Raw genomic sequence first — 12,362 nt, 5'->3', positions numbered from 1 at the left:
CTCCCTCTGACACATCTTCCCTCTGCAGCCGACACCCACTGAGCCTGCCCTGGCCAGTCCTGCAGAAGGCCAGCAGCCCGGCTACCCACTTTCCAAAAGCTGCTTGTCTGACATCACAGCTCCCACAGGGGAGAGAAACCCGGCGAACATAATGAATCCAGAGAAGCTTCATCATTAGTTCAACCTTTTAGCTGAGGCCGTGTTTACACCAGAGAGCAGGCCTGGAAGGCAATCGTGGATGGGAAGCTTCTCTCAGATTTTGGGGAAAATTACAGGCACGAAGATGCGCCGGAGGCCTGGAGACCTCGTAATTGATGCAGAAGGGCGGCCCAGAGGGAGCAGGGGCTGGCTCAGGGTCACACAGCGCATGCCCCGCACTGGCCTCTGCACCAGCCTCCATCTCCTTAATGACCCCCGCAAGGAGGCATCAGAACTCAGCCGGTGCAGCCCCTCAAGGTTGGTGAATACTTTTATGTTTTTGACAAGTGTAATTTAAAAACTCAATGTGACATCCTATCCAGCCACGGGCCTCAGGATACACTTAACCCTCCTGCTGGCCCTTCTGCCCAGCTGAGCCTGGGATCCCACCCGTGAGCCGGGGACTGTCACGACCCACACTCGATCCCCTCCATACGTCCCATGGCCTCCCGCGGCATCTCCCCTTCTTCCTCCATCACTGCTCCATTTCCCCAAAGGCCCCAGGAGTTCTGGTTTCTCCATTTTCCTCTCAATGAAGTGTGAGAGGCCCTGCCCCCCACAGACCCCCTGAAAGCTCTGAGAATCATCCTCTCTTCCCTGTGCCCACATCCAGGCCCCTGCAAACCCCACAGCATCTGCCAGCTGCACCCTGAACACAGCCAACCCCGTGCCAGGGGCCAGAGGCCTTACGGAGCCTGGCCCCACCACCTTGGCTCCTTCATCTCACACCGTGAGCCTCCTGGGTCACCACTGAGATCACATGCTGCCTGCCATGGGGTGAACGGGGACCCCAAAAAGATCTACCCAAGCGCTGACCCCTGGGATCTGTGAATGGGACCTTTCACCCTGTGAACTGGTCTTAGGGAATGGAATTGATTAAAGATATCAAGGTGAGGCCATCCTGGATTCAGGATGGGCCCCAAATCCAATGACAGATGTCCTTGTAAGAACAGAGAAGGACACAGAGACGCAGAGGCCATGTGACGAGGGCCGTGGGATGACAGCGACAGAGGATGGAGCGGTGTGTCAGCCATGAGCTGTTGGCAGCTGCCAGAAGCAGGAGAAGGGCCTGGAATAAATTCTCTGCCGCCAGGACCCTCAAGAAGGAACCAGCCCTGCTGACTCCGACTCCTTGGTTCCCTCCTGACCTGTGGGACGGTAACTTTCTGTGGTTTTAAGTCCCACAGTTTGCAATAACTCATCATGGCAGTTGGCAGTTGAAGGAAGCTGCCTCTCTTTGAGTCCCCAAAACATTTGAGTCCTTTTCTGCCTCCGAGCCTTTACATATGCTGTTCCCTCCGCCCAGAATGCTTTTCCCTCGACCTCCACCTGCCTGCCTTCTGCTCAGCATTCAAGCCTCAACTGAAACATCACCTCCTCAGATGCTCCTCCTCGAACCACCCCCCCAGGCACGATTGCGCCCCTCCACGTTGGTACCTTTGTGGCGCTGATTGCCAGAAATGGGCTCATGCATTGACTGGTGCGCTCCTCTTCCCATCTGTCCACACCCCCAGATGCGGCCATCAGCTCTCTTGGCCCCCGAGGTGACCCAGCGTGGACACGGCACCTGGCACAGGGTACACGGTTGGTAAACGAGCATAGAGTCAGTGACTCAAGCAGAAAGACCATGGGGAGAATAATTTGCAGGCCTGGGGGAAGAAAAAGCAGCGTGGACCCTGGGAACCACGTGTTTCGCCTGCGTACACTGTTGCCACTCTCTGCAATGGCAGGAGAGAGGCTATTGGGTTTTAAATCTCCAGGAAGCTGATAAATGCATTTGACTCCCAGCGCCTCGTAGGTGGAGTACACCCCCACCCACACACAGCCATTAGAGCCCTGGGGATAGGGCACGGAGCCTGGAACACGTCGGACCCCACTAACGCCAGGCCATCACTCCATCTCCCTAAATATCTGATTTCTGTCATGCGGGGCTGTAAACTGTCCCCACGCACACGGCACCCAAGATTGTATCAGGGGCTGAGTGGCCTCTGCTCCTCCAGGAGCTCGTAGATAAACACGACTGTTTCTCTCTTGGCTGACACGGGAGGGCAATGTCGCAGCCATGAGGCGTTGAGAGGTTAAAATGTTTAATTAATTTTTCCTGACCAGTCTTTGCAGGGCCCCTTTGCAGACAAAAGGCACTGTGGCCCCCAAGGTGTGGCTTCACTAATGGAGTCAGAATCTGTACAATGGGTTAAAAATGCACAAATAAATCCCCAGCTCCTAAGGGTTGGCCTGGAAAACTAGAGAGATGGCTCCCTGTTGAGTGAGGAGGTGAAATTGAGGAATTGGAATATGATTTGGGGAGAGGGGTTTATCTTGATCTCTGCACCCTCCCTCCCCCAACTTGTTTTCCGGGCTCTATCCTGGAAGGAGCCGGGGGTGTGGGCAGCGGCGGGTGAGGGAAGGGACGAGGGGATCGTGAGGTGAGGGGTGCTCACGATCCCACCCCACCCCATGCCCGTGCCACAGCCAGTCCCAGGACTCTGGTGCACTGGAGGTGCTTGTGAAACAGCTCCAGAATGAACGTTCAGGTCCCTATCTCACCCTCACTCTTGCCCCACCCTCTCCAGACTTGACATGGGCAGGACTGGCCTCTTCTCCATCCTATGGCCAGCTTGGCCCCTGCTGCAGCCCCAGCCCAAACATCTCTTCATCAGAAACCACCCAGGCCCCCGGATCCCAATTCATCCCAGCTGGTCTCTCCAGATTCTCAGCATTCATGTATACAGAAATACAGGCGTGTTCGTTTCTTGTTTTCTTTCTCTCCTACTAAACAGGGAGCTCCGTGGAGGCAGTGGCCTTTCTAGTCCTGTTCACTGCCATATCTCCAGAGCTGACAGAGCTCCTACTGTCCTAGACAAGCAAGGACTGCTTGGATGGGTGGGAGGGTGGATGGCTGGGAGGATGGATGGAGGGAGGATGGATGTGAGGGTGAATGGATGGGAGGATGGATAGATGGATGGATGGGAGGGTGGATGGGTGGGAGAAGGGATGGGCGGATGGATGGATGGATAGGAGGATGGATGGATAGAAGGGAGGGTGGATAGATGGGAGGATAAATGGATGGATGGATGGATGGATGGATGGATGGATGGATGGATGGATGATGGATGCATAGATGGATGGATGCATGAGTGTATGGGAGGGATGGATGGGAGGATGAATAGACAGATGGATGGGAGGGTGGATGGATGGGAGGATGGATAGATGGATGGATGGGAAGGTGGATGGATAGGAGGATGGATGGAGGGATGGACGGGAGGATGGATGGAAGGATGGACGGGAGGATGGATAGATGGATGGACGGGAGGGTGGATGGATGGCAAGACGGATAGATGGATCGATGGGAGGATGGATGGGTGGGAGGGTGGATGGATGGGAGAATGGATGGATGGATGGGAGGATGGATGGATAGAAGGGAGGGTGGATAGATAGGAGGATGAATGGATGGATGGATGGATGCATGGATGGATGCATGGATGGATGGGAGGTTGGATGTAGGGAGGATGGATGGATGGATGGATGGGAGAGTGGATGGATGGGAGAATGGATGGATGAATGGGAGGGCGAATGGATGGGAGGGTGGATGGATGGGAGGATGGATGGATGGATGGATGGATGGATGGATGGATGGATGGATGGATGCATGGATGGATGGGAGGGTGGATGGATGGGAGGGTGGATGGATAAATGGATGGATGGATAGATGCATGGATGGATGGATGGATGGATGGATGGATGGATGGATGGATGCATGCATTCATGGATGGATGGGAGAGTGGATGGATGGGAGGGTGGATGGATGGGAGGGCAGATGGGAGGATGGATCAATGGGAGAGTGGATGGATAGGAGGGCAGACAAATGGGAGGATGGATGGATGGATGGATGGATGGATGGATGGATGAATGGATGCATGGATGGATGGGAGGGTGGATGGATGGATGGATGGATGGATGGATGGATGCATGGATGGATGCATGGATGGATGGGAGGGTGGATGGATGGGAGGGTGGATGGATGGGAGGATGGATGGATGGATGGATGGATGCATGGATGGATGCATGGATGGATGCATGGATGGATGGGAGGGTGGATGGATGGGAGGGTGGATGGATAAATGGATGGATGGATAGATGCATGGATGGATGGATAGATGCATGGATGGATGGATGGATGGATGGATGCATGCATGCATTCATGGATGGATGGGAGAGTGGATGGATGGGAGGGTGTATGGATGGGAGGGTGGATGGATAAATGGATGGATGGATAGATGCATGGATGGATGGATGGATGGATGGATGGATGGATGGATGCATGGATGGATGGGAGGGTGGATGGATGGGAGGGCGGATGGGAGGATGGATAAATGGGAGAGTGGGTGGATAGGAGGGTGGACGAATGGGAGGATGGATGAATGGGAGGATGGAGGGATAGAAGGGACAGTGGATGGATGGATGCATGGATGGATGAATAGATAAATGGATGAATGGGAAGGTGGATGCATGGATGGATGGATGAATAGATAAATGGATGAATGGGAAGGTGGATGCATGGATGGATGGATGGATGGATGGATGGATGGATGGATGGATGGATAGATGGGAGGGTGGATGGATAGGAGGATGGATGGAGGAGGGAGGGAGGGAGAGATGGAAAGAGGGAGGATAGATGGAGGGAGGGAGGCATAGAGGAGAGAGGGATGGAGGGAGGAGGGAAAGAAGAAGGAGGAGGGAGAAAAAAGGGGGGAAGAAGGGGGAAGAAAAGGGGCAGGAAGCACGGAACGAGGGAGGAAGGAGGGCAGACTAGCGCCCTTGGCCTGGGGCTGTGCCCCTCTGGGGTGGTGACCTTGGGACCATCTCAGAAAGGCAGAGAACCTGGGGCACTATCAGCAGAGGTGCTTCTGGGCTTGGGGGTCTCCTGCGGGGGCTCCAGTCCACCCTGCCTGGATAGCAGCTTCCCAAGGGCCCAAGGTGCCAGGGCTGGGCTCTGGCTTCTCTCCCCATGTCCAGAGGCCTCCTTCCTTCCCCTTGGCCAGCAGGGGGCTCACAAGGAGGTCCTGCAGGCATCCTGCTAACTCCCTGCCCAGCCTCTGTGAGCACCGCCCTGAGGCAAGGTGGGTCTGGCTGCCCCGAGGCCTGGGGACCGCCCGGCCTGGTCACACACAGGCATCCTGCACTCAATCTGCCCCAAGCCTCCCTCCCCCCAGCCTTTGTCCCATGCCATGCCCCCTGCCAGGGATGCCCTCCCCAATGCTACTGTCCACTTGGACCCCCAGGGAGAGTCTCTCCTCTGTACCCATAGCAAATCGCAGGAATAAAGCCTGATCTGGGACCGGGCATGTTCTGGCTTGTGTGATAGCTTCCTATTCGCACCTTTTATCCTCCAAACCTAATTGAAATCCCAGAGACCCAGATTGTCATCTCACAGCCACCGTCGTCACCGTCCGGGTGCCCTGGGGCCCGTTGCCTTCTGAGCCTTGGTTTTCTGGGGTTACGATGGAGACTGCGGGGGTGTGCGAAGCTTCAGAGTACAGTAACCAGGTGTCATAGAGGTGCACGGAGCACGGGACATGCTGAAAGGGGCTGGTTGCCCTCTTCTTCCTGGGAAAGGGCTCTGAGCCTCAGATTCCAGACCCCTGGAAAGGACGGACAAAAAGGTGAGACCACAGCTGCCTCGGTCTTGCTGTTTCCAGGTAAACAGTTCTATGGACTCAATGGAGGAGCCTGGCTCCCCCCCCTACCCATATATGGTCTCCGAAGATGTTCCCGGACAAGGCACTCCCCAGCCGCCCCCTCTCCACACCCCCACCTGCTACGTCCTGTCCTCTGAACAACAGAAGCAGGGGAGGACGAGGCGTTTGAGGAGTTCAGGGAGTTGGAAGAGAGTTAGCAGATTTCTGAGAACCCCAGGTGCAGCTTAACCTACAAATGGAAAATTATGGTGATGAGAAAGAGGATCTTTGATGAGGCAGAGTCTTGGGGGAATCGGATTTTGGCTGACGTGCAAGGAAAAGGCAGGCTGGGCGGGGAGGCAGGAAGAGGCAGGTGTCCCTGCAGGGAAAGGGGGCGGTGGAGGTGGGAAGCGCGTCCTGAGCGGATGTGGGTGGGGGCGAACAACGGGAGGTGCCCCCCAAGGCCTCAGGGACCCCATTTCCTGCACTGCCAGCTGCCAGCCCTGGGGACCACTGAAGAGAGCTTGGACCCGCCTGGCTGGCTGTTTACGTCTCACCCATCATGCATTAAGCATGCACCTGCTGGGTGCCCCCAGTGACTCCTGGTGCCACCGAGGTACTTCCATAGAGTGCGTGTCTGTCCCCACACCCCCGCAGAGTGGGCTGCTCCTGCCCGCTCGGCCCCACCACCCACTCCCACTGTTGCATGGCCTCTTGTAGCTAGACGCCAGCTGGCCGGTCTCTGGGTGGGCCGCCACGGCTCTTCCCATCCTTCGCGCCCCATTTTTCCTGCCCAGTCATGAGTAGAGTGGATTTCCATCCCCGGAGGGCTGGGCCAGCCATGCTTCCTGTCGGCCGGTGGCATGCAGTGAGGACGTCCCACCTTCGGAAGCATGACCTCAGGAAGTCCCCAGTTTCTGCTGAGATCCTGAGATGCCCAAGAAGGAAACCAGTCCAGCCTCCCGCAGGGAGAGCCCTGTGAGGGGCCCCGGCGCCTCGGACCACCAGCCGGATGCTGCGGGGAGGGGAACTCCCCACCCCCCGCCAACCCACAGCCGTCCGACTGATGTGGGCTCCCGGCGGGGGAGGCTGCAGCCTCCCAGACAGCTCTGGCTCAGGCTGGGCGGCTGGGAAGTGCACATAGATTAGCCAGGGTTCTCCAGAGACACAGAACCAAAGGATATATGTGTGTGTCTGTGTGTGCATGTGTGTACAGAGACACAGAGACAGAGAGAGACAGAGAGAGATAGAGAGAGACAGAGAGAGATCTACATGGGAATCGGCTCACAGAATCACAGAGGCTGAGAAGCCCCACCATCTGCTGTCTGCAAGCTGGAGGCCCAGGGAAGCCAGTGGAGCAATTCAGTCCAAGTTTGAAGGCCTGAGAACAGGAGCTCGATGTCCAAAGTCAGGAGGAGATGGATGTCCCAGCACAGGAAGAGAGAGAATTCTCCCCTCCCCTGCCTTTGTCCCGGGGGGGGGGGCCTCAGTGGTTTGGGTGACACCTGCCCACATTGGGGAGGGTGGACTTGTCTACTTGGTCTGCTGATTCAAGTGCTGATCCCTTCTGGAAACTCGGGGGAGTGGGATTTTGGCGGTCGTGCAAGGGAAAGGCAGTCTGGGCGGGGAGGCAGGAAGAGGCAGGTGGTCCTGCAGGGAGAAGGGGCGGTGGAGGTGGGAAGCGTATTCTGAGCAGATGTAGGTGGGGGCAAACAACGGGAGGTGCCCCCCAAGGCCTCAGAGACCACAAGACCTCCTAGATGCCAGCCCCGGGGACCGCTGAAGAGAGCTTGGACCCACCCGGCTGGCCATTACAGCCTCACAGACACGCCCAGAAATGATGTTTTTTACCAGCTCTCTAGGTGCCACTTACCCCAGTCAAGTTGACTCCTAAAATGAACATCACAGCCAGGTCAGAGGTATGCACAGACTTTCCCTCTGAATTCCCTCGACGCCCTCTGAAGGGGTCCTATTATTATTCCCGTCTTATAAAAGAGGATGTTTGAGAGTTTCAGTGATGGCTCCTGACCACACAGCTCAGGGCGGTGAAGCCCAGACACACATCAGCCTTCACGCCTGGGCTCTCAAGTTCTCCCCAGCCTGGTTTTCTCTGAACCCAACCCAAGTCTCTCCACTCCTGAGGGATGATACATGCCCACCCCTCTCCGGAAGCCTCCACGCCCACCCTCTCCTTCCACTTCTCCCAGCTGCATCTCCCAGCCACGCTGCCTCTGACCTGTCTTCCCCAGACCCAGCCTCATTTCTCCAGACCCCGGGCCCCTATCTTCCCTTTCCTCTGCCATTTGGCAGATTTGCTATGTGGCCCCGGGAACACAGTCTTCAGCAATCTCTGTCTAGCAGGGTGCAGGGAATTAAAGGTGACTCACGCCTGTAATCCCAACAACTTTGAGAGGCCGGGGTGGGAAAATCCCTTGAGTCCAGGAGTTTGAGATCAGCCTAGGCAGCATCTCCAGATCCCTTTGCTACAAAAACATTAAAATTAGCCAGGCTTGGTGGCATGCACCTGTAGTCCCAACTACTCTGGAGGCTGAAGTGGGAGGATCGCTTAAGCCCAGATGGTTGAGGCTGCAGTGAGCTTTGATGGTGCCACTGCACTCCAGCCTGGGTGACAGAGCAAGACCCTGTCTACAAACAAACAAACGAACAGAAAAAAGACTGCAAATTATTTGCCCCCCTCCCATTGAGAGGAAGCTGTTCCCCCTCCCGTTGAATCTGTGGGCTCCGGGCTCCATCAGGAGCATGTGGGGACTCAGTCATTTGTTCACCCGTGTTCACAGCAGCACCGTCCCCAACAGCCAAAAGGGGAAAGCAGCCCAAGTGTCGTGGACCGATGAATGGATACACAAAACGTGGTCCTTCCACACAGTGGAGCATTACTCAGCCTTCAAAAGGAATGAAGGCTGGGCGCAGTGGCTCATGCCTATAATCCCAGCACTTTGGGAGGCCAAGGCAGGTGGGTCACCTGCCTGAGGTCAGGAGTTCAAGACCAGCCTGGCCAACATGGTGAAACCCCGCCTCTACTAAAAATACAAAAATTAGCTGAACGTGCTGGTGGATGCCTGTGATCCCAGCTACTCAGGAGGCTGAAGGAGGAGAATCACTTGAACCCAGGAGGTGGAGGTTGCAGTGAGCTGAGACTGCTCCATTGCACTCCAGGTGGGTGACAAGAGCAAAACTCCTTCTCAAAAATAAATAAATAAAAAATAAATAAAAATTTTTTAAAAGGGAATGAAGTGCCGTCATGTGCTGCAATGTGGATGAAACTCGAGGACATTAGGTAAAGTGAAATAAGCCAATCGCCAAAAAACTGATACTGTATGATTCTGCTTATGTGAAGTCTCTGAAATGGCCTTATTCATAGAGGTAGAGCAAAATGGTGGGTACCAGGGGCAAGAGGGGCAGAAGGATGGAGAGTTATGGTTTAATGCATACAGAGTTTTTATTGCAGATGATGGAAAAGTTTTAGATATAGACAGTGCCGATGGTTACACAATATTGTAAATGTATTTAATCCCACTTACGAATGATTAAAATGATAAATGTTATGTTTATTTCATCACTACCAAAAGGCTGTGGGTGCAGGGGTGCTGGTTTCTGGTCCTAGCCTAAGAGACTGGCAGTTTCCACCTTCTGTCTCTTGGGACAGTAGCTCTGGGAGCCCTGAGCCGTCATGCAAGAAGTCCAGCTACCCTGAGACCACCATGCTGGAAAGGCCACAGGGAGGAGCTCTGTGGACAGTCCCAGCTGAACCTTGCCTTCCAGCTGTCCCTGTCAAGATGCCAGGCATGTGAGTAAAGCCATCATGGACCCTCTAGACCAGACTGCCCACCAGCAGGGTACCATCTGGCAGCCACATGGAGCAGAAGAACCGCCCAGCTGAGCCACTTCCAAACTCTTGACCCACTAAGTCATGATCCACAATGAACCCATCGTAGGCATGGTTGGCTTTGCAGTGTGGATAATGAGGATGTCATGTGAGAGACAGCTGAGGTGCTGACCCAGGGTGTGACTGATGCTCCCCATGTACCCAGAGCTCACTTGTGAAATGAGGACCATGGGACATCATGAGGATGAGAGGCGGTGATCCAGGAGTGTGGACATTCAGCCAATGCCTGACAGAGCTGGGATATAAACACCTCAGCTCCCTCTCCCTAAGGGAAGACTTTGAGGCGTGTGCTCCAGCAGCTGCCCACAGTGGTGGTAGGCATGGAGACACACCCACTGTGGCCCATCTTCCCTTACCCATCTCACTCCCTGGGATGGTTAATTTTATGTGTCCACTTAAGTGCACTGTGGGGTGCCCAGACTACACACTGTGTCTGTGAGAGTGTTTCTGGATTAAATCAGCATTTGAATTGTGGACTCAGGAAGGTGGACTGCCCTCCCCAAGTGGCTGGGCATAATCCAATCCCTCAAGAACTTGAATAGAACAGACAGCAGAGGGAGGAGGAGTTCACCCCTCATTTCCTGCCTCGCCACTGGAGCCGGGACATCTCATCATCTCTTGCTCCTGGACTGGATGTCCACCATCGGCTGCCCTGGTTCTCAGGCCTCCGGACCTGAGCTGAGTTTGAATCACACCTCAGGCTTCCCTGGGTTTCCAGCTTGCAACACAGATGGTGGGACTTCTCAGCCCCCAGAGTCACATAAACCAGATTCCTCATCCTAAATCTCCTCTGTGCGTTGGTTCTGCTTCTCCGGAGAGCCCACACTAACACGCTCCCCCTCTTTTCCCTGCAATTCCTGAGATCACCTACCAAAGAAAGCACATATTCTCAACTGCATCCTTCAGGGTCTCCTCCTGGGGGGGCCCTGGTCCGAAACAGCTGGGATTGACTAGCCCCAAGGCTTCTGAACAGCCACTACCCGGCTTTGACTGGGAGGGCCGGGGCTCGGATAGGAGGGCAGGAGCAGATGGCTCGGGAGGGGAGAGCTCGGGGACACCTGGAACTGCAGTTCTACAACGAAGTAGCTGTGGGAGAAGTTGCTGAACCTCTCTGAGCCTCCGTTTTCTCACCTTTGAAAAGGGGCAATGGTGCCCTCCCCGTCGGGTGGCTGTGAGGTGTGGATGTGGGTAGACGCTGGGCTTGGCTGAGGAATCACTGCTGGGGATCTCCTCCCGCGCTGGTCCTTTTCTCGCCGTTCGTCCCTGCCCTGCCCCTGATGGGCTGTGTGACCCAGGAGGCATTGCTTTCCCTCTCTGGGCTTCAGATTCCTTCACCGTTCTGCAAAGGGATTGACCTAGATGGCTGAGGCCCCTCGGACTCCTAGAAAACAGTGTTTGCTCAGGAGACATGACCCCGGGGACGCCACTACTCTGGACTTGTGGGATGGTTTCTCTCCTGGAAGGGCTAGAAGGAGAAGAAGCCTGCGGGAAGGAGGAATGTGGGTGGCATCTTCACCCCAGACCCCTCCTCGCCTTGCCCCGTCTGGGCTCCGACATTGAAGATGGCGAGAGAATCCAAGCCTTCCCTGTGCCCCTCGTCTCTGCACTCTCAACCCTCTCAGCAGCCTCCGGGGCACCTGGGCTACTCCTTGGGGGACACCTGCCATCCCTCCCACATTTCCCACGGCTTTGGTTGCTACCAGCCTGGGCCCTCTGTGCCATCCCAGAACTGAGTCTCCACAGCCCCTCCGCGGCCGGGGTGGGCAGGGACTGGCAGGTGGCCCGAGGACATGGGCACAGGGGTGAGCCTCCCCCCTCCAGACGCCGCCCCAGGCTAGGAGGACAGGGGACCAGGAAAAGGACACCCGCCAGGGCGTCTGATCCCCGGGCAGGAAAGGGGCAGGCTGCCAAGTCGCACGCATCCCAGGCAGTGTCCACGTGCAATCCATCATCTGCCGCTGCCTGAGAAGGATCCCGGCTCCGTGAAGGAGGTCTGCCCGCCCGGCCAACCCGTCTGCCCGCTCTGCGACCTCAGCGTCCTTCTGCCCCGGTCACCGGGCGGGGTGGGGGCTGCAGCTACAAAGCCCAGCCTGGGAGGCCGCAGGAGGACAGGGTGCTGTTCCCAATGTGTGAATGGGAACACTGAGGCAGGGTGGGGAAAACGCCTTTAGGTCCCCCTGAGGGAGGGGACGGGTCCTGGGAAGCAGGTCCTTCAACCTCGGTTAGGATAGGTCACGTGACAGAACCGTCCAGTGTCAACACCAGAGCTGGGCGAGGCTGGACTCCCAGCATAGTGCTCAGATATCCCCTGCATCCAGGAACAAGAGCCACTGCACCTGGGGCTCCAGCCTCCCAGGGCTCCAGCCTCCCAAGACTGCCTCAGCCTGGAGCTGGCGGGAGGGGGCGGATCCGGAGGGAGTGGCCCTCACCCTAATGAAGCCATCTCGCCGCCATAATAAAGACCTCATGTACCTCCAATGACACTTAGCAAATCCGGGCACAAATAAATAACCCAAGTCCAATTGAATTAACCTTCAGCTGATCAGCACAGCTAAACAAATTACCCCGAGGCCCGAACG

At 56.1% G+C, this 12,362-nt stretch overlaps 1 pseudogene; it reads right to left on the bottom strand.

Moving 5' to 3' along the window:
• Window positions 1–8,709: 8,709 nt before the first annotated feature.
• Window positions 8,710–12,002, bottom strand: LOC130541664 (putative uncharacterized protein PSMG3-AS1; annotated as a pseudogene).
• Window positions 12,003–12,362: the final 360 nt, after the last annotated feature.

The sequence above is a fragment of the Pan paniscus genome, chromosome 6 (assembly GCF_029289425.2).
Source record: "Pan paniscus chromosome 6, NHGRI_mPanPan1-v2.0_pri, whole genome shotgun sequence".
Classification (NCBI taxonomy): Eukaryota; Metazoa; Chordata; class Mammalia; order Primates; family Hominidae; genus Pan; species Pan paniscus.
The sequence above is the reverse complement of the archived record's forward strand: the minus strand, read 5'-3'. Positions and strand labels throughout refer to the sequence as shown.